General features: G+C 42.8%; 33 non-coding genes and 11 pseudogenes across 33 annotated transcripts; all 44 read right to left on the reverse strand.

Moving 5' to 3' along the window:
* Positions 1 to 52: 52 nt before the first annotated feature.
* On the reverse strand, positions 53 to 170 carry LOC131174946 (5S ribosomal RNA). The gene has a single exon (XR_009145171.1). It is a non-coding gene; the product is annotated as a 5S ribosomal RNA (ribosomal RNA).
* Positions 171 to 382: 212 nt separating this feature from the next.
* LOC131175007 (5S ribosomal RNA) lies at positions 383 to 500 on the reverse strand (annotated as a pseudogene).
* Positions 501 to 709: 209 nt separating this feature from the next.
* On the reverse strand, positions 710 to 827 carry LOC131174920 (5S ribosomal RNA). Its single transcript, XR_009145145.1, has one exon. It is a non-coding gene; the product is annotated as a 5S ribosomal RNA (ribosomal RNA).
* Positions 828 to 1,036: 209 nt separating this feature from the next.
* Positions 1,037 to 1,155, reverse strand: LOC131175061 (5S ribosomal RNA). The gene has a single exon (XR_009145221.1). It is a non-coding gene; the product is annotated as a 5S ribosomal RNA (ribosomal RNA).
* A 213-nt stretch (positions 1,156 to 1,368) lies between these two features.
* LOC131174883 (5S ribosomal RNA) lies at positions 1,369 to 1,485 on the reverse strand. The gene has a single exon (XR_009145108.1). It is a non-coding gene; the product is annotated as a 5S ribosomal RNA (ribosomal RNA).
* A 203-nt stretch (positions 1,486 to 1,688) lies between these two features.
* On the reverse strand, positions 1,689 to 1,804 carry LOC131174979 (5S ribosomal RNA; annotated as a pseudogene).
* A 207-nt stretch (positions 1,805 to 2,011) lies between these two features.
* Positions 2,012 to 2,130, reverse strand: LOC131174915 (5S ribosomal RNA). The gene has a single exon (XR_009145140.1). It is a non-coding gene; the product is annotated as a 5S ribosomal RNA (ribosomal RNA).
* Positions 2,131 to 2,344: 214 nt separating this feature from the next.
* On the reverse strand, positions 2,345 to 2,463 carry LOC131174926 (5S ribosomal RNA). The gene has a single exon (XR_009145151.1). It is a non-coding gene; the product is annotated as a 5S ribosomal RNA (ribosomal RNA).
* Positions 2,464 to 2,666: 203 nt separating this feature from the next.
* LOC131174994 (5S ribosomal RNA) lies at positions 2,667 to 2,782 on the reverse strand (annotated as a pseudogene).
* A 207-nt stretch (positions 2,783 to 2,989) lies between these two features.
* On the reverse strand, positions 2,990 to 3,105 carry LOC131174978 (5S ribosomal RNA; annotated as a pseudogene).
* A 195-nt stretch (positions 3,106 to 3,300) lies between these two features.
* On the reverse strand, positions 3,301 to 3,419 carry LOC131174836 (5S ribosomal RNA). Its single transcript, XR_009145061.1, has one exon. It is a non-coding gene; the product is annotated as a 5S ribosomal RNA (ribosomal RNA).
* Positions 3,420 to 3,631: 212 nt separating this feature from the next.
* Positions 3,632 to 3,750, reverse strand: LOC131175072 (5S ribosomal RNA). Its single transcript, XR_009145232.1, has one exon. It is a non-coding gene; the product is annotated as a 5S ribosomal RNA (ribosomal RNA).
* A 213-nt stretch (positions 3,751 to 3,963) lies between these two features.
* LOC131175083 (5S ribosomal RNA) lies at positions 3,964 to 4,082 on the reverse strand. The gene has a single exon (XR_009145243.1). It is a non-coding gene; the product is annotated as a 5S ribosomal RNA (ribosomal RNA).
* Positions 4,083 to 4,295: 213 nt separating this feature from the next.
* On the reverse strand, positions 4,296 to 4,414 carry LOC131174848 (5S ribosomal RNA). Its single transcript, XR_009145073.1, has one exon. It is a non-coding gene; the product is annotated as a 5S ribosomal RNA (ribosomal RNA).
* Positions 4,415 to 4,631: 217 nt separating this feature from the next.
* Positions 4,632 to 4,750, reverse strand: LOC131175094 (5S ribosomal RNA). Its single transcript, XR_009145254.1, has one exon. It is a non-coding gene; the product is annotated as a 5S ribosomal RNA (ribosomal RNA).
* Positions 4,751 to 4,954: 204 nt separating this feature from the next.
* Positions 4,955 to 5,070, reverse strand: LOC131174990 (5S ribosomal RNA; annotated as a pseudogene).
* A 206-nt stretch (positions 5,071 to 5,276) lies between these two features.
* On the reverse strand, positions 5,277 to 5,395 carry LOC131175105 (5S ribosomal RNA). Its single transcript, XR_009145266.1, has one exon. It is a non-coding gene; the product is annotated as a 5S ribosomal RNA (ribosomal RNA).
* A 213-nt stretch (positions 5,396 to 5,608) lies between these two features.
* On the reverse strand, positions 5,609 to 5,727 carry LOC131174841 (5S ribosomal RNA). Its single transcript, XR_009145066.1, has one exon. It is a non-coding gene; the product is annotated as a 5S ribosomal RNA (ribosomal RNA).
* Positions 5,728 to 5,941: 214 nt separating this feature from the next.
* Positions 5,942 to 6,057, reverse strand: LOC131175003 (5S ribosomal RNA; annotated as a pseudogene).
* A 218-nt stretch (positions 6,058 to 6,275) lies between these two features.
* On the reverse strand, positions 6,276 to 6,394 carry LOC131174854 (5S ribosomal RNA). The gene has a single exon (XR_009145079.1). It is a non-coding gene; the product is annotated as a 5S ribosomal RNA (ribosomal RNA).
* Positions 6,395 to 6,590: 196 nt separating this feature from the next.
* On the reverse strand, positions 6,591 to 6,705 carry LOC131174980 (5S ribosomal RNA; annotated as a pseudogene).
* Positions 6,706 to 6,915: 210 nt separating this feature from the next.
* Positions 6,916 to 7,034, reverse strand: LOC131174875 (5S ribosomal RNA). Its single transcript, XR_009145100.1, has one exon. It is a non-coding gene; the product is annotated as a 5S ribosomal RNA (ribosomal RNA).
* Positions 7,035 to 7,239: 205 nt separating this feature from the next.
* Positions 7,240 to 7,358, reverse strand: LOC131174952 (5S ribosomal RNA; annotated as a pseudogene).
* A 210-nt stretch (positions 7,359 to 7,568) lies between these two features.
* LOC131174975 (5S ribosomal RNA) lies at positions 7,569 to 7,686 on the reverse strand (annotated as a pseudogene).
* A 209-nt stretch (positions 7,687 to 7,895) lies between these two features.
* On the reverse strand, positions 7,896 to 8,014 carry LOC131175117 (5S ribosomal RNA). Its single transcript, XR_009145278.1, has one exon. It is a non-coding gene; the product is annotated as a 5S ribosomal RNA (ribosomal RNA).
* Positions 8,015 to 8,230: 216 nt separating this feature from the next.
* On the reverse strand, positions 8,231 to 8,349 carry LOC131174863 (5S ribosomal RNA). The gene has a single exon (XR_009145088.1). It is a non-coding gene; the product is annotated as a 5S ribosomal RNA (ribosomal RNA).
* A 212-nt stretch (positions 8,350 to 8,561) lies between these two features.
* LOC131175128 (5S ribosomal RNA) lies at positions 8,562 to 8,680 on the reverse strand. Its single transcript, XR_009145289.1, has one exon. It is a non-coding gene; the product is annotated as a 5S ribosomal RNA (ribosomal RNA).
* A 214-nt stretch (positions 8,681 to 8,894) lies between these two features.
* LOC131175139 (5S ribosomal RNA) lies at positions 8,895 to 9,013 on the reverse strand. Its single transcript, XR_009145300.1, has one exon. It is a non-coding gene; the product is annotated as a 5S ribosomal RNA (ribosomal RNA).
* A 217-nt stretch (positions 9,014 to 9,230) lies between these two features.
* LOC131175150 (5S ribosomal RNA) lies at positions 9,231 to 9,349 on the reverse strand. Its single transcript, XR_009145312.1, has one exon. It is a non-coding gene; the product is annotated as a 5S ribosomal RNA (ribosomal RNA).
* Positions 9,350 to 9,556: 207 nt separating this feature from the next.
* Positions 9,557 to 9,675, reverse strand: LOC131174976 (5S ribosomal RNA; annotated as a pseudogene).
* Positions 9,676 to 9,882: 207 nt separating this feature from the next.
* On the reverse strand, positions 9,883 to 10,001 carry LOC131175161 (5S ribosomal RNA). The gene has a single exon (XR_009145323.1). It is a non-coding gene; the product is annotated as a 5S ribosomal RNA (ribosomal RNA).
* A 210-nt stretch (positions 10,002 to 10,211) lies between these two features.
* Positions 10,212 to 10,330, reverse strand: LOC131175172 (5S ribosomal RNA). Its single transcript, XR_009145334.1, has one exon. It is a non-coding gene; the product is annotated as a 5S ribosomal RNA (ribosomal RNA).
* A 216-nt stretch (positions 10,331 to 10,546) lies between these two features.
* On the reverse strand, positions 10,547 to 10,665 carry LOC131175183 (5S ribosomal RNA). Its single transcript, XR_009145345.1, has one exon. It is a non-coding gene; the product is annotated as a 5S ribosomal RNA (ribosomal RNA).
* A 216-nt stretch (positions 10,666 to 10,881) lies between these two features.
* Positions 10,882 to 11,000, reverse strand: LOC131175194 (5S ribosomal RNA). The gene has a single exon (XR_009145356.1). It is a non-coding gene; the product is annotated as a 5S ribosomal RNA (ribosomal RNA).
* A 206-nt stretch (positions 11,001 to 11,206) lies between these two features.
* LOC131174937 (5S ribosomal RNA) lies at positions 11,207 to 11,325 on the reverse strand. Its single transcript, XR_009145162.1, has one exon. It is a non-coding gene; the product is annotated as a 5S ribosomal RNA (ribosomal RNA).
* A 217-nt stretch (positions 11,326 to 11,542) lies between these two features.
* LOC131174842 (5S ribosomal RNA) lies at positions 11,543 to 11,661 on the reverse strand. Its single transcript, XR_009145067.1, has one exon. It is a non-coding gene; the product is annotated as a 5S ribosomal RNA (ribosomal RNA).
* Positions 11,662 to 11,873: 212 nt separating this feature from the next.
* On the reverse strand, positions 11,874 to 11,992 carry LOC131175205 (5S ribosomal RNA). Its single transcript, XR_009145368.1, has one exon. It is a non-coding gene; the product is annotated as a 5S ribosomal RNA (ribosomal RNA).
* Positions 11,993 to 12,198: 206 nt separating this feature from the next.
* LOC131174851 (5S ribosomal RNA) lies at positions 12,199 to 12,317 on the reverse strand. The gene has a single exon (XR_009145076.1). It is a non-coding gene; the product is annotated as a 5S ribosomal RNA (ribosomal RNA).
* A 216-nt stretch (positions 12,318 to 12,533) lies between these two features.
* Positions 12,534 to 12,652, reverse strand: LOC131175216 (5S ribosomal RNA). The gene has a single exon (XR_009145379.1). It is a non-coding gene; the product is annotated as a 5S ribosomal RNA (ribosomal RNA).
* Positions 12,653 to 12,864: 212 nt separating this feature from the next.
* Positions 12,865 to 12,983, reverse strand: LOC131175220 (5S ribosomal RNA). Its single transcript, XR_009145383.1, has one exon. It is a non-coding gene; the product is annotated as a 5S ribosomal RNA (ribosomal RNA).
* Positions 12,984 to 13,200: 217 nt separating this feature from the next.
* LOC131174914 (5S ribosomal RNA) lies at positions 13,201 to 13,320 on the reverse strand. The gene has a single exon (XR_009145139.1). It is a non-coding gene; the product is annotated as a 5S ribosomal RNA (ribosomal RNA).
* Positions 13,321 to 13,529: 209 nt separating this feature from the next.
* LOC131175221 (5S ribosomal RNA) lies at positions 13,530 to 13,648 on the reverse strand. The gene has a single exon (XR_009145384.1). It is a non-coding gene; the product is annotated as a 5S ribosomal RNA (ribosomal RNA).
* A 218-nt stretch (positions 13,649 to 13,866) lies between these two features.
* LOC131174997 (5S ribosomal RNA) lies at positions 13,867 to 13,984 on the reverse strand (annotated as a pseudogene).
* Positions 13,985 to 14,191: 207 nt separating this feature from the next.
* Positions 14,192 to 14,310, reverse strand: LOC131175222 (5S ribosomal RNA). Its single transcript, XR_009145385.1, has one exon. It is a non-coding gene; the product is annotated as a 5S ribosomal RNA (ribosomal RNA).
* Between the last annotated feature and the right edge of the window lie 307 nt (positions 14,311 to 14,617).

Raw genomic sequence — 14,617 nt, forward strand, 5'->3', positions numbered from 1 at the left:
AATTGTTGCGAGCAATTCGAGTGAAAAACAAAAAAACAAAAAGAAAAGAAAAAGGGTGCAACACGAGGACTTCCCAAGAGGTCACCCATCTTAGCATCGCTCTCGCCCAAGCACGCTTAACTTCTGAGTTCGATGGGATCCGGTGCACTAGTGCTGGTATGATCGCACCCGCTATGCTCTTCGCCCACAATTTATTCATATTCTCCTATTCCTTCTGGAGGCCATATCTTTTCACCCGCTTGGTCTTTTTTCGTGATCTTTTTTTCATTTCGCGTAATTTTCGTGATCTACATAGCCGAGCCATTGATTGCTGAAGGTAAAAGAAATTGTTGCGAGCAGCTCGAGTGAAAAAAACAAAAAAAAACAAAAAAAGAAAAGAAAAAGGGTGAAACACTAGGACTACCCAAGAGGTCACCCATCTTAGCATCGCTCTCGCCCAAGCACGCTTAACTTCGGAGTTCGATGGGATACAGTGCACTAGTGCTGGTATGATCGCACCCGCTATGCTTTTCGCCCACAATTTATTCATATTCACCCCTCGCCCTTCGAGGCCATATCTTTTCACCCGCTTGGTCTTTTTTTTCGATCTTTTTTCCATTTCGCGTAATTTTTTGTGATCTACGTAGCTGCAAAGCCATTGATTGCTGAAGTTAAAAGAAATTGTTGCGAGCAGTTCGAGTGGAAAAAAAAAACAAAAAAAGAAAAGAAAAGGGTGCAACACGAGGACTTCCAAGAGGTCACCCATCTTAGCATCGCTCTCGCCCAAGCACGTTTAACTTCGGAGTTCTGATGGGATCCGGTGCACTAGTGCTGGTATGATCGCACCCGCTATGCTTTTCGCCCACAATTTATTCATATTCTCCCCTCGTCCTTCGGGAGGCCATATCTTTTCACCCGTTTGGTCTTTTTTCGTGATATTTTCTTCCATTTCTCGTAATTTCCTGTGATCTACATAGCTGAGCCATTGATTGCTGAAGGTAAAAGAAATTGTTGCGAGCAGTTCGAGTGGAAAAAGAAAAAAAACAAAAAAAGAAAAAGGGTGCAACACGAGGACTTCCCAAGAGGTCACCCATCTTAGTACTGCTCTCGCCCAAGCACGTTTAACTTCGGAGTTCTGATGGGATCCGGTGCACTAGTGCTGGTATGATCGCACCCGCTATGCTTTTCGCCCACAATTTATTCATATTCTCCCTCGCCCTTCTCGAGGCCATATCTTTTAACCCGTTTGGTCTTTTTTCGTGATCATTTTTTTTGTCATTTCGCGTAATTTTCTGTGATCTACATAGCTGAGCCATTGATTGCTGAAGGTAAAAGAAATTGTTGCGAGCAGTTCGAGTGAAAAAAAAAAAAAAAACAAAATAAAAGAAAGGGGTGCAACACGAGGAATTCCCAAGAGGTCACCCATCTTAGTACTGCTTTCGCCCAAGCACGTTTAACTTCGGAGTTCTGATGGGATCCGGCACTAGTGCTGGTATGATCGCACCCGCTATGCTTTTCGCCCACAATTTATTCATATTCTCCTCGCCCTTCCGAGGCCATATCTTTTCACCCGCTTGGTCTTTTTCGTGATCTTTTTTCATTTCGCGTAATTTTCGTGGATCTACATAGCCGAGCCATTGATTGTCAAGGTAAAAGAAATTGTTGCGAGCGCTTCGAGTGAAAAAAAAAAAAACAAATACAAAAGAAAAAGGGTGCAACACGAGGACTTCCCAAGAGGTCACCCATCTTAGCATCGCTCTCGCCCAAGCACGCTTAACTTCTGAGTTCGATGGGATCCGGCACTAGTGCTGGTATGATCGCACCCGCTATGCTTTTCGCCCACAATTTATTCATATTCTCCCCTAGTCCTTCGGGAGGCCATATCTTTTCCCCCGTTTCGTCTTTTTTCGTTATCTTTTTTTTCATTTCGCGTAATTTTTCGTGATCTACATAGCTGAGCCATTTTTTGCTGAAGGTAAAAGAAATTGTTGCGAGGAGTTCGAGTGAAAAAAAAAAAAAAAAGAAAAGAAAAGGGGTGCAACACGAGGACTTCCCAAGAGGTCACCCATCTTAGTACTGCTCTCGCCCAAGCACGTTTAACTTCGGAGTTCTGATGGGATCCGGTGCACTAGTGCTGGTATGATCGCACCCGCTATGCTTTTCGCACACAATTTATTCATATTATACCCTCGCCCTTCGAGGCCATATCTTTTCACCCGCTTGGTCTTTTTTCGTTATGTTTTTTTCCATTTCGCGTAATTTTCGTGGATCTAAATCGCTGAGCATTTGATTGCTTATGGTAAAAGAAATTGTTGCGCGCCTTTCGAGTGAAAAAAACAAAAAAAAAAACAAAAGGAAAAGAAAAGGGGTGCAACACGAGGACTTCCCAAGAGGTCACCCATCTTAGTACTGCTCTCGCCCAAGCACGTTTAACTTCGGAGTTCTGATGGGATCCGGTGCACTAGTGCTGGTATGATCGCACCCGCTATGCTCTTCGCCCACAATTTATTCATATTTTCCCCTCGCCCTTCTGAGGCCATATCTTTTCACCCGTTTTGTCTTTTTTCGTGATCTTTTTTTTCATTTCGCGTAATTTTTCGTGATCTACATAGCTGAGCCATTTTTTGCTGAAGGTAAAAGAAATTGTTGCGAGGAGTTCGAGTGAAAAAAAAAAAAAGAAAAGAAAAGGGGTGCAACACGAGGACTTCCCAAGAGGTCACCCATGTTAGCATCGCTCGCCCAAGCACGCTTAACTTCTGAGTTCGATGGGATCCGGTTGACTAGTGCTGGTATGATCGCAACCGCTATGCTTTTCGCCCACAATTTATTCATATTCTCCTCGCCCTTCGAGGCCATATCTTTTCACCCGCTTGGTCTTTTTTCGTGATCTTTTTTTCATTTCGCGTAATTTTCTCGTGATCTACATAGCCGAGCCATTGATTGCTCAAGGTAAAAGAAATTGTTGCGAGCGCTTCGAGTGAAAAACAAAAAACAAGAAAAGAAAAGAAAAAGGGTGCAACACAAGGACTTCCCAACAGGTCACCCATCTTAGCATCGCCTCGCCCAAGCACGCTTAACTTCGGAGTTCGATGGGATCCGTGCACTAGTGCTGGTATGATCGCACCCGCTATGCTTTTCGCCGACAATTTATTCATATTTTCCCCTCGCCCTTCGAGGCCATATCTTTTCACCCGCTTGGTCTTTTTTTTGATCTTTTTTTTTTTTTTCGTAATTTTTTTTCTACATTGATTGCTGAAGGTAAAAGAAATTGTTGCGAGGAGTTCGAGTGAAAAAAAAAAAAAAAAAAAAAAGAAAAGAAAAGGGGTGCAACACGAGGACTTCCCAAGAGGTCACCCATCTTAGTACTGCTCTCGCCCAAGCACGTTTAACTTCGGAGTTCTGATGGGATCCGATGCACTAGTGCTGGTATGATCGCACCCGCTATGCTTTTCGCCCACAATTTATTCATATTCTCCTCGCCCTTCTGGAGGCCATATCTTTTCACCCGTTTGGTCTTTTTTCGTGATCTTTTTTTTCATTTCGCGTAATTTTCTGTGATCTACATAGCTGAGCCATTGATTGCTGAAGGTTAAAGAAATTGTTGCGAGCAGTTCGAGTGGGAAAAAAAAAAAAACAAAAAAAGAAAAGAAAAAGGGTGCAACACGAGGACTTCCCAAGAGGTCACCCATCTTAGTACTGCTCTCGCCCAAGCACGTTTAACTTCGGAGTTCTGATGGGATCCGGTGCACTAGTGCTGGTATGATCGCACCCGCTATGCTTTTCGCCCACAATTTATTCATATTCTCACCTCGTAATACGGGAGGCCATATCTTTTCACCCGTTTGGTCTTTTTTCGTGATCTTTTTTTTCATTTCGCGTAATTTTCTGTGATCTACATAGCTGAGCCATTGATTGCTGAAGGTAAAAGAAATTGTTGCGAGCAGTTCGAGAGAAAAACAAAAAAAAACAAAAAAGAAAAGAAAAAGGGTGCAACACGAGGACTTCCCAAGAGGTCACCCATCTTAGTACTGCTCTCGCCCAAGCACGTTTAACTTCGGAGTTCTGATGGGATCCGGTGCACTAGTGCTGGTATGATCGCACCCGCTATGCTTTTCGCCCACAATTTATTCATATTCTCCTCGCCCTTCTGAGGCCATATCTTTTCACCCGTTTGGTCTTTTTTCGTGATCTTTTTTTTCATTTCGCGTAATTTTCTGTGATCTACATAGCTGAGCCATTGATTGCTGAAGGTAAAAGAAATTGTTGCGAGCAGTTCGAGTGAAAAAAACAAAAAAAAACAAAAAAAGAAAAGAAAAAGGGTGCAACACGAGGACTTCCCAAGAGGTCACCCATCTTAGTACTGCTCTCGCCCAAGCACGTTTAACTTCGGAGTTCTGATGGGATTCGGTGCACTAGTGCTGGTATGATCGCACCCGCTATGCTTTTCGCCCACAATTTATTCATATTCTACCCTCGACCATCGGGAGGCCATAACTTTACACCCGTTTGGTCTTTTTTCGTTATCTTTTTTTTAATTTCGCGTAATTTTCTGTGATCTAAATAGCTGAGCCATTGATTGCTGAAGGTAAAAGAAATTGTTGCGAGCAGTTCGAGTGAAAAAAAAAAAAAAAAAACAAAAAAAGAAAAGAAAAAGGGTGCAACACGAGGACTTCCCAAGAGGTCACCCATCTTAGTACTGCTCTCGCCCAAGCACGTTTAACTTCGGAGTTCTGATGGGATCCGGTGCACTAGTGCTGGTATGATCGCACCCGCTATGCTTTTCGCCCACAATTTATTCATATTCTCCTCGCCCTTCTCGAGGCCATATCTTTTCACCCGCTTGGTCTTTTTTCGTGATCTTTTCTTTCATTTCGCGTAATTTTCTGTGATCCACATAGCTGAGCCATTGATTGCTGAAGGTAAAAGAAATTGTTGCGAGCAGTTCGAGTGAAAAAAAAAAAAATACAAAAGAAAAAGGGTGCAACACGAGGACTTCCCAAGAGGTCACCCATCTTAGCATCGCTCTCGCCAAGCACGCTTAACTTCGGAGTTCGATGGGATCCGTGCACTAGTGCTGGTATGATCGCACCCGCTATGCTTTTCGCCCACAATTTATTCATATTCTCCTCGCCCTTCGAGGCCATATCTTTTCACCCGTTTGTTATTTTTTCTTTTTATTTTTTTTCATTTCGCGTAATTTTCTGTGATCTACATAGCTGAGCCATTGATTGCTGAAGGTAAAAGAAATTGTTGCGAGCAGTTCGAGTTAAAAAAAAAAAAAAAAATACAAAAGAAAAAGGGTGCAACACGAGGACTTCCCAAGAGGTCACCCATCTTAGTACTGCTCTCGCCCAAGCACGTTTAACTTCGGAGTTCTGATGGGATCCGGTGCACTAGTGCTGGTATGATCGCACCCGCTATGCTTTTCGCCCACAATTTATTCATATTCTCCCCTCGTCCTTCGGGAGGCCAAATCTTTTCACCCGTTTGGTCTTTTTTCGTGATCTTTTTTTTCATTTCGCGTAATTTTCTGTGATCTACATAGCTGAGCCATTGATTGCTGAAGGTAAAAGAAATTGTTGCGAGCAGTTCGAGTGAAAAAAAAAAAAAACAAAAAAATAAAATGAAAAGGGTGCAACACGAGGACTTCCCAAGAGGTCACCCATCTTAGTACTGCTCTCGCCCAAACACGTTTAACTTCGGAGTTCTGATGGGATCCGGTGCACTGGTGCTGGTATGATCGCACCCGCTATGCTTTTCGCCCACAGTTTATTCATATTCATCCTCGCCCTTCGAGGCCATATCTTTTCACCCGCTTGGTCTTTTTCGTGATCTTTTTTCATTTCGCGTAATTTTCGTGATCTACATAGTTGAGCCATTGATTGTCAAGGTAAAATAAATTGTTGCGAGCAGTTCGAGTGAAAAAAAAAAAAACAAAAAAAAACAAAAAAAGAAAAGAAAAAGGGTGCAACACGAGGACTTCCCAAGAGATCACCCATCTTGGCACAGCTATCGCCCAAGCACGGTTAACTTCGGAGTTCGATGGGATCCTGCACTAGTGCTGGTATGATCGCACCCGCTATGCTTTTCGCCCACAATTTATTCATATTCTCCCCTCGCCCTTCGAGGCCATATCTTTTCACCCGTTTGGTCTTTTTTCGTGATCTTTTTTTTCATTTCGCGTAATTTTCTGTGATCTACATAGCTGAGCCATTGATTGCGGAATGTAAAAGAAATTGTTGCGAGCAGTTCGAGTGAAAAAAAAACAAAAAAAACAAAAAAAAAAGGAAAGAAAAAGGGTGCAATACGAGGACTTCCCAAGAGGTCACCCATCTTAGTACTGCTCTCGCCCAAGAACGTTTAACTTCGGAGTTCTGATGGGATCCAGTGCACTAGTGCTGGTATGATCGCACCCGCTGTCCTTTTCGCCCATAATTTATTCATATTCTCCTCGCCCTTCGAGGCCATATCTTTTCACCCGCTTGGTCTTTTTCGTGATCTTTTTTCATTTCGCGTAATTTTCTCGTGATCTACATAGCCGAGCCATTGATTGCTGAAGGTAAAAGAAATTGTTGCGAGCTGTTCGAGTGAAAAAAAAAAAAAAAAGAAAAGGGGTGCAACACGAGGACTTCCCAAGAGGTCACCCATCTTAGCATCGCTCTCGCCCAAGCACGCTTAACTTCGGAGTTCGATGGGATCCGCACTAGTGCTGGTATGATCGCACCCGCTATGCTTTTCGCCCACAATTTATTCATATTCTCCTCGTCCTTCGAGGCCATATCTTTTCACCCGCTTGGTCTTTTTTTGTGTTGTTTTTTTTTCATTTCTCGTAATTTTCTGTGATCTACATAGCTGAGCCATTGATTGCTGAAGGTAAAAGAAATTGTTGCGAGCAGTTCGAGTGAAAAAAAAAAAAAACAAAAAAAGAAAAGAAAAAGGGTGCAACACGAGGACTTCCCAAGAGGTCACCCATCTTAGTACTGCTCTCGCCCAAGCACGTTTAATTTCGGAGTTCTGATGGGATCCAGTGCACTAGTGTTGGTATGATCGCACCCGCTATGCTTTTTGCCCACAATTTATTCATATTCTCCCCTCGTCCTTCGGGAGGCCATATCTTTTCACCCGTTTGGTCTTTTTTCGTGATCTTTTTTTTCATTTCGCGTAATTTTTCGTGATCTACATAGCTGAGCCATTGATTGCTGAAGGTAAAAGAAATTGTTGCGAGCAGTTCGAGTGAAAAAAGAAAAAAAGAAAAGAAAAGGTGTGCAACACGAGGACTTCCCAAGAGGTCACCCATCTTAGTACTGCTATCGCCGAAGCACGTTTAACTTCGGAGTTTTGATGGTATCCGGTGCACTAGTGCTGGTATGATCGCACCCGCTGTGCTTTTCGCCCACATTTTATTCATATTCTCCTCGTCCTTCGGGAGGCCATATCTTTTCACCCGTTTGGTCTTTTTTCGTGATCTTTTTTTCCATTTCGCGTAATTTTCTGTGATCTACATAGCTGAGCCATTGATTGCTGAAGGTAAAAGAAATTGTTGCGAGCAGTTCGAGTGGAAAAAAAAAAAGAAAAAAAGAAAAGAAAAATGGGTAAACACGAGGACTTCCCAAGAGGTCACCCATCTTAGTACTGCTCTCTCCCAAGCACGCTTAACTTTGGAGTTCAGATGGGATCCTGTGCACTAGTGGTGGTATGATCGCACCCGCTATGCTTTTCGCCCACAATTTATTCATATTCTCCCCTCGCCCTTCTGGAGGCCATATCTTTTCACCCGCTTGGTCTTTTTCGTGATCTTTTTTTCATTTCGCGTAATTTTCTCGTGATCTACATAGTTGAGCCATTGTTTGCTGAAGGTAAAAGAAATTGTTGCGAGCAGTTCGAGTGAAAAAAAAAAAAAAAAATACAAAAGAAAAAGGGTGCAACACGAGGACTTCCCAAGAGGTCACCCATCTTAGTACTGCTCTCGCCCAAGCACGTTTAACTTCGGAGTTCTGATGGGATCCGGTGCACTAGTGCTGGTATGATCGCACCCGCTATGCTTTTCGCCCACAATTTATTCATATTCATCCTATTCCTTCAGGAGGCCATATCTTTTAACCCGTTTGATCTTTTTTCATGATTTTTTTTTATTTCGCGTAATTTTCTGTGATCTACATAGCTGAGCCATTGATTGCGGAATGTAAAAAAATTGTTGCGAGCAGTTCGAGTGAAAAAAAAACAAAAAAAACAAAAAAAAAAGGAAAGAAAAAGGGTGCAATACGAGGACTTCCCAAGAGGTCACCCATCTTAGTACTTCTCTCGCCCAAGAACGTTTAACTTCGGAGTTCTGATGTGATCCAGTGCACTAGTGCTGGTATGATCGCACCCGCTGTCCTTTTCGCCCATAATTTATTCATATTCTCCTCGTCCTTCGAGGCCATATCTTTTCACCCGTTTGGTCTTCTTTCGTGATCTTTTTTTTCATTTCGCGTAATTTTCTGTGATCTACATAGCTGAGCCATTGATTGCTGAAGGTAAAAGAAATTGTTGCGAGCAGTTCGAGTGAAAAAAAAAAAAAAAAACAAAAAAAGAAAAGAAAAAGGGTGCAACACGAGGACTTCCCAAGAGGTCACCCATCTTAGTACTGCTCTCGCCCAAGCACGTTTAACTTCGGAGTTCTGATGGGATCCGGTGCACTAGTGCTGGTATGATCGCACCCGCTATGCTTTTCGCCCACAATTTATTCATATTCTCCCCTCGTCCTTCGGGAGGCCATATCTTTTCACCCGTTTGGTCTTTTTTCGTGATCTTTTTTTTCATTTCGCGTAATTTTCTGTGATCTACATAGCTGAGCCATTGATTGCTGAAGGTAAAAGAAATTGTTGCGAGCAGTTCGAGTGAAAAAAAAAAAAAAACAAAAAAAGAAAAGAAAAAGGGTGCAACACGAGGACTTCCCAAGAGGTCACCCATCTTAGTACTGCTCTCGCCCAAGCACGTTTAACTTCGGAGTTCTGATGGGATCCGGTGCACTAGTGCTGGTATGATCGCACCCGCTATGCTTTTCGCCCACAATTTATTCATATTCATCCTATTCCTTCGGGAGGCCATATCTTTTCACCCGTTTGGTCTTTTTTCGTGATCTTTTTTTTCATTTCGCGTAATTTCCTGTGATCTACATAGTTGAGCCATTGATTGCTGAAGGTAAAAGAAATTGTTGCGAGCAGTTCGAGTGAAAAAAAAAAAACAAAAAACAAAAAAAGAAAAGAAAAAGGGTGCAACACGAGGACTTCCCAAGAGGTCACCCATCTTAGTACTGCTCTCGCCCAAGCACGTTTAACTTCGGAGTTCTGATGGGATCCGGTGCACTAGTGCTGGTATGATCGCACCCGCTATGCTTTTCGCCCACAATTTATTCATATTCTCCCCTCGCCCTTCCGAGGCCATTTATTTTCACCCTTTTGGTATTTTTTCGTTATCTTTTTTTTCATTTCGCTTATTTTTCTGTTATCTACATAGCTGAGCCATTGATTGCTGAAGGTAAAAGAAATTGTTGCGAGCAGTTCGAGTGAAAAAAAAAAAAAAAAAGAAAAGAAAAGGGGCGTAACACGAGGACTTCCCAAGTGGTCACCCATCATAGTACTGTTCTCGCTCAAGCACGTTTAACTTCGGAGTTCTGATGCTATCCGGGACACTAGTGCTGGTGTGATCGCACCCGCTATGCTTTTCGCCCGCAATGTATTCATATTCTCCTCGTCCTTCGAGGCCATATCTTTTCACCCGTTTGGTCTTTTTCCGTGATCTTTTTTTTCATTTCGCGTAATTTTTCGTGATCTACATAGCTGAGCCATTGATTGCTGAAGGTAAAAGAAATTGTTGCGAGCAGTTCGAGTGAAAAAAAAAAAAAAAAAATACAAAAGAAAAAGGGTGCAACACGAGGACTTCCCAAGAGGTCACCCATCTTAGTACTGCTCTCGCCCAAGCACGTTTAACTTCGGAGTTCTGATGGGATCCGGTGCACTAGTGCTGGTATGATCGCACCCGCTATGCTTTTCGCCCACAATTTATTCATATTCATCCTATTCCTTCGGGAGGCCATATCTTTTCACCCGTTTGGTCTTTTTCCGTGATCTTTTTTTTCATTTCGCGTAATTTTTTGTGATCTACGTAGCTGCAAACTGATTGATTGCTGAAGGTAAAAGAAATTGTTGCGAGCAGTTCGAGTGAAAAAAAAAAAAAAATACAAAAGAAAAAGGGTGCAACACGAGGACTTCCCAAGAGGTCACCCATCTTAGTACTGCTCTCGCCCAAGCACGTTTAACTTCGGAGTTCTGATGGGATCCGGTGCACTAGTGCTGGTATGATCGCACCCGCTATGCTTTTCGCCCACAATTTATTCATATTCATCCTATTCCTTCGGGAGGCCATATCTTTTCACCCGTTTGGTCTTTTTTCGTGATCTTTTTTTTCATTTCGCGTAATTTTCTGTGATCTACATAGCTGAGCCATTGATTGCTGAAGGTAAAAGAAATTGTTGCGAGCAGTTCGAGTGAAAAAAACAAAAAAAAAACAAAAAAAGAAAAGAAAAAGGGTGCAACACGAGGACTTCCCAAGAGGTCACCCATCTTAGTACTGCTCTCGCCCAAGCACGTTTAACTTCGGAGTTCTGATGGGATCCGGTGCACTAGTGCTGGTATGATCGCACCCGCTATGCTTTTCGCCCACAATTTATTCATATTCTCCCCTCGTCCTTCGGGAGGCCATATCTTTTCACCCGTTTGGTCTTTTTTCGTGATCTTTTTTTTCATTTCGCGTAATTTTCTGTGATCTACATAGCTGAGCCATTGATTGCTGAAGGTAAAAGAAATTGTTGCGAGCAGTTCGAGTGAAAAAAACAAAAAAAAACAAAAAAAGAAAAGAAAAAGGGTGCAACACGAGGACTTCCCAAGAGGTCACCCATCTTAGTACTGCTCTCGCCCAAGCACGTTTAACTTCGGAGTTCTGATGGGATCCGGTGCACTAGTGCTGGTATGATCGCACCCGCTATGCTTTTCGCCCACAATTTATTCATATTCTCCCCTCGTCCTTCGGGAGGCCATATCTTTTCACCCGTTTGGTCTTTTTTCGTGATCTTTTTTTTCATTTCGCGTAATTTTTTGTGATCTACATAGCTGCAAACTGATTGATTGCTGAAGGTAAAAGAAATTGTTGCGAGCAGTTCGAGTGAAAAAAAGAAAAGAAAAGAAAAGGGGTGCAACACGAGGACTTCCCAAGAGGTCACCCATCTTAGTACTGCTCTCGCCCAAGCACGTTTAACTTCGGAGTTCTGATGGGATCCGGTGCACTAGTGCTGGTATGATCGCACCCGCTATGCTTTTCGCCCACAATTTATTCATATTCTCCCCTCGTCCTTCGGGAGGCCATATCTTTTCACCCGTTTGGTCTTTTTTCGTGATCTTTTTTTTCATTTCGCGTAATTTTATGTGATCTACATAGCTGAGCCATTGATTGCTGAAGGTAAAATAAATTATTTGCGGCGATTCGAGTGAAAAAAAAAAACAAAAAACAAAAAAAGAAAAGAAAAAGGGTGCAACACGAGGACTTCCCAAGAGGTCACCCATCTTAGTACTGCTCTCGCCCAAGCACGTTTAACTTCGGAGTTCTGATGGGATCCGGTGCACTAGTGTTGGTATGATCGCACCCGCTATGCTTTTCGCCCACAATTTATTCATATTCTCCCCTCGTCCTTCGGGAGGCCATATCTTTTCACCCGTTTGGTCTTTTTTCGTGATCTTTTTTTTCATTTCGCGTAATTTTCTGTGATCTACATAGCTGAGCCATTGATTGCTGAAGGTAAAAGAAATTGTTGCGAGCAGTTCGAGTGAAAAAAAAAAAAACAAAAAAAGAAAAGAAAAAGGGTGCAACACGAGGACTTCCCAAGAGGTCACCCATCTTAGTACTGCTCTCGCCCAAGCACGTTTAACTTCGGAGTTCTGATGGGATCCGGTGCACTAGTGCTGGTATGATCGCACCCGCTATGCTTTTCGCCCACAATTTATTCATATTCTCCCCTCGTCCTTCGGGAGGCCATATCTTTTCACCCGTTTGGTCTTTTTTCGTGATCTTTTTTTTCATTTCGCGTAATTTTCTGTGATCTACATAGCTGAGCCATTGATTGCTGAAGGTAAAAGAAATTGTTGCGAGCAGTTCGAGTGAAAAAAACAAAAAAAGAAAAGAAAAAGGGTGCAACACGAGGACTTCCCAAGAGGTCACCCATCTTAGTACTGCTCTCGCCCAAGCACGTTTAACTTCGGAGTTCTGATGGGATCCGGTGCACTAGTGCTTGTATGATCGCACCCGCTATGCTTTTCGCCCACAATTTATTCATATTCTCCCCTCGTCCTTCGGGAGGCCATATCTTTTCACCCGTTTGGTCTTTTTTCGTGATCTTTTTTTTCATTTCGCGTAATTTTATGTGATCTACATAGCTGAGCCATTGATTGCTGAAGGTAAAAGAAATTGTTGCGAGCAGTTCGAGTGAAAAAAACAAAAAAAAACAAAAAAAGAAAAGAAAAAGGGTGCAACACGAGGACTTCCCAAGAGGTCACCCATCTTAGTACTGCTCTCGCCCAAGCACGTTTAACTTCGGAGTTCTGATGGGATCCGGTGCACTAGTGCTGGTATGATCGCACCCGCTATGCTTTTCGCCCACAATTTATTCATATTCTCCCCTCGTCCTTCGGGAGGCCATATCTTTTCACCCGTTTGGTCTTTTTTCGTGATCTTTTTTTTCATTTCGCGTAATTTTCTGTGATCTACATAGCTGAGCCATTGATTGCTGAAGGTAAAAGAAATTGTTGCGAGCAGTTCGAGTGAAAAAAAAAACCAAAAACAAAGGAAAGAAAAAGGGTGCAACACGAGGACTTCCCAAGAGGTCACCCATCTTAGTACTGCTCTCGCCCAAGCACGTTTAACTTCGGAGTTCTGATGGGATCCGGTGCACTAGTGCTGGTATGATCGCACCCGCTATGCTTTTCGCCCACAATTTATTCATATTCTCCCCTCGTCCTTCGGGAGGCCATATCTTTTCACCCGTTTGGTCTTTTTTCGTGATCTTTTTTTTCATTTCGCGTAATTTTCTGTGATCTACATAGCTGAGCCATTGATTGCTGAAGGTAAAAGAAATTGTTGCGAGCAGTTCGAGTGAAAAAAACAAAAAAAAAACAAAAAAAGAAAAGAAAAAGGGTGCAACACGAGGACTTCCCAAGAGGTCACCCATCTTAGTACTGCTCTCGCCCAAGCACGTTTAACTTCGGAGTTCTGATGGGATCCGGTGCACTAGTCTTTGGTATGATCGCACCGCTATGCTTTTCGCCCACAATTTATTAATATTCTCCCCTCGTCCTTCGGGAGGCCATATCTTTTCACCCGTTTGGTCTTTTTCCGTGATCTTTTTTTTCATTTCGCGTAATTTTTTGTGATCTACGTAGCTGCAAACTGATTGATTGCTGAAGGTAAAAGAAATTGTTGCGAGCAGTTCGAGTGAAAAAAAAAAAAAATACAAAAGAAAAAGGGTGCAACACGAGGACTTCCCAAGAGGTCACCCATCTTAGTACTGCTCTCGCCCAAGCACGTTTAACTTCGGAGTTCTGATGGGATCCGGTGCACTAGTGCTGGTATGATCGCACCCGCTATGCTTTTCGCCCACAATTTATTCATATTCTCCCCTCGTCCTTCGGGAGGCCATATCTTTTCACCCGTTTGGTCTTTTTCCGTGATCTTTTTTTTCATTTCGCGTAATTTTTTGTGATCTACGTAGTTGCAAACTGATTGATTGCTGAAGGTAAAAGAAATTGTTGCGAGCAGTTCGAGTGAAAAAAAAAAAAAAAACAAAAAAAGAAAAGAAAAAGGGTGCAACACGAGGACTTCCCAAGAGGTCACCCATCTTAGTACTGCTCTCGCCCAAGCACGTTTAACCCGGAGTTCGATGGGATCCGGTGCACTAGTCTTTGGTATGATCGCACCGCTATGCTTTTCGCCCACAATTTATTCATATTCTCCCCTCGTCCCTTGGAGGTCATATCTTTTCACCCGTTTGGTCTTTTTTCGTGATCTTTTTTTTCATTTCGCGTAATTTTTTGTGATCTACATAGCTGCAAACTGATTGATTGCTGAAGGTAAAAGAAATTGTTGCGAGCAGTTCGAGTGAAAAAAAAAAAAATACAAAAGAAAAAGGGTGCAACACGAGGACTTCCCAAGAGGTCACCCATCTTAGTACTGCTCTCGCCCAAGCACGTTTAACTTCGGAGTTCTGATGGGATCCGGTGCACTAGTGCTGGTATGATCGCACCCGCTATGCTTTTCGCCCACAATTTATTCATATTCTCCCCTCGTCCTTCGGGAGGCCATATCTTTTCACCCGTTTGGTCTTTTTTCGTGATCTTTTTTTTCATTTCGCGTAATTTCCTGTGATCTACATAGCTGACCAATTGATTGCTCAAGGAAAAACAAATTGTCGCGAGCAGTACCAGTCAAAAAAAAAAAAAAAACAAAAAAAGAAAAGAAAAAGGGTGCAACACGAGGACTTCCCAAGAGGTCACCCATCTTAATCTTGCTCGCCCAAGCACGTTTAACCGGAGTTCGATGGGATCCGGTGCAC

This window comes from Hevea brasiliensis, chromosome 16 (assembly GCF_030052815.1).
Source record: "Hevea brasiliensis isolate MT/VB/25A 57/8 chromosome 16, ASM3005281v1, whole genome shotgun sequence".
NCBI classification, from domain to species: Eukaryota; Viridiplantae; Streptophyta; class Magnoliopsida; order Malpighiales; family Euphorbiaceae; genus Hevea; species Hevea brasiliensis.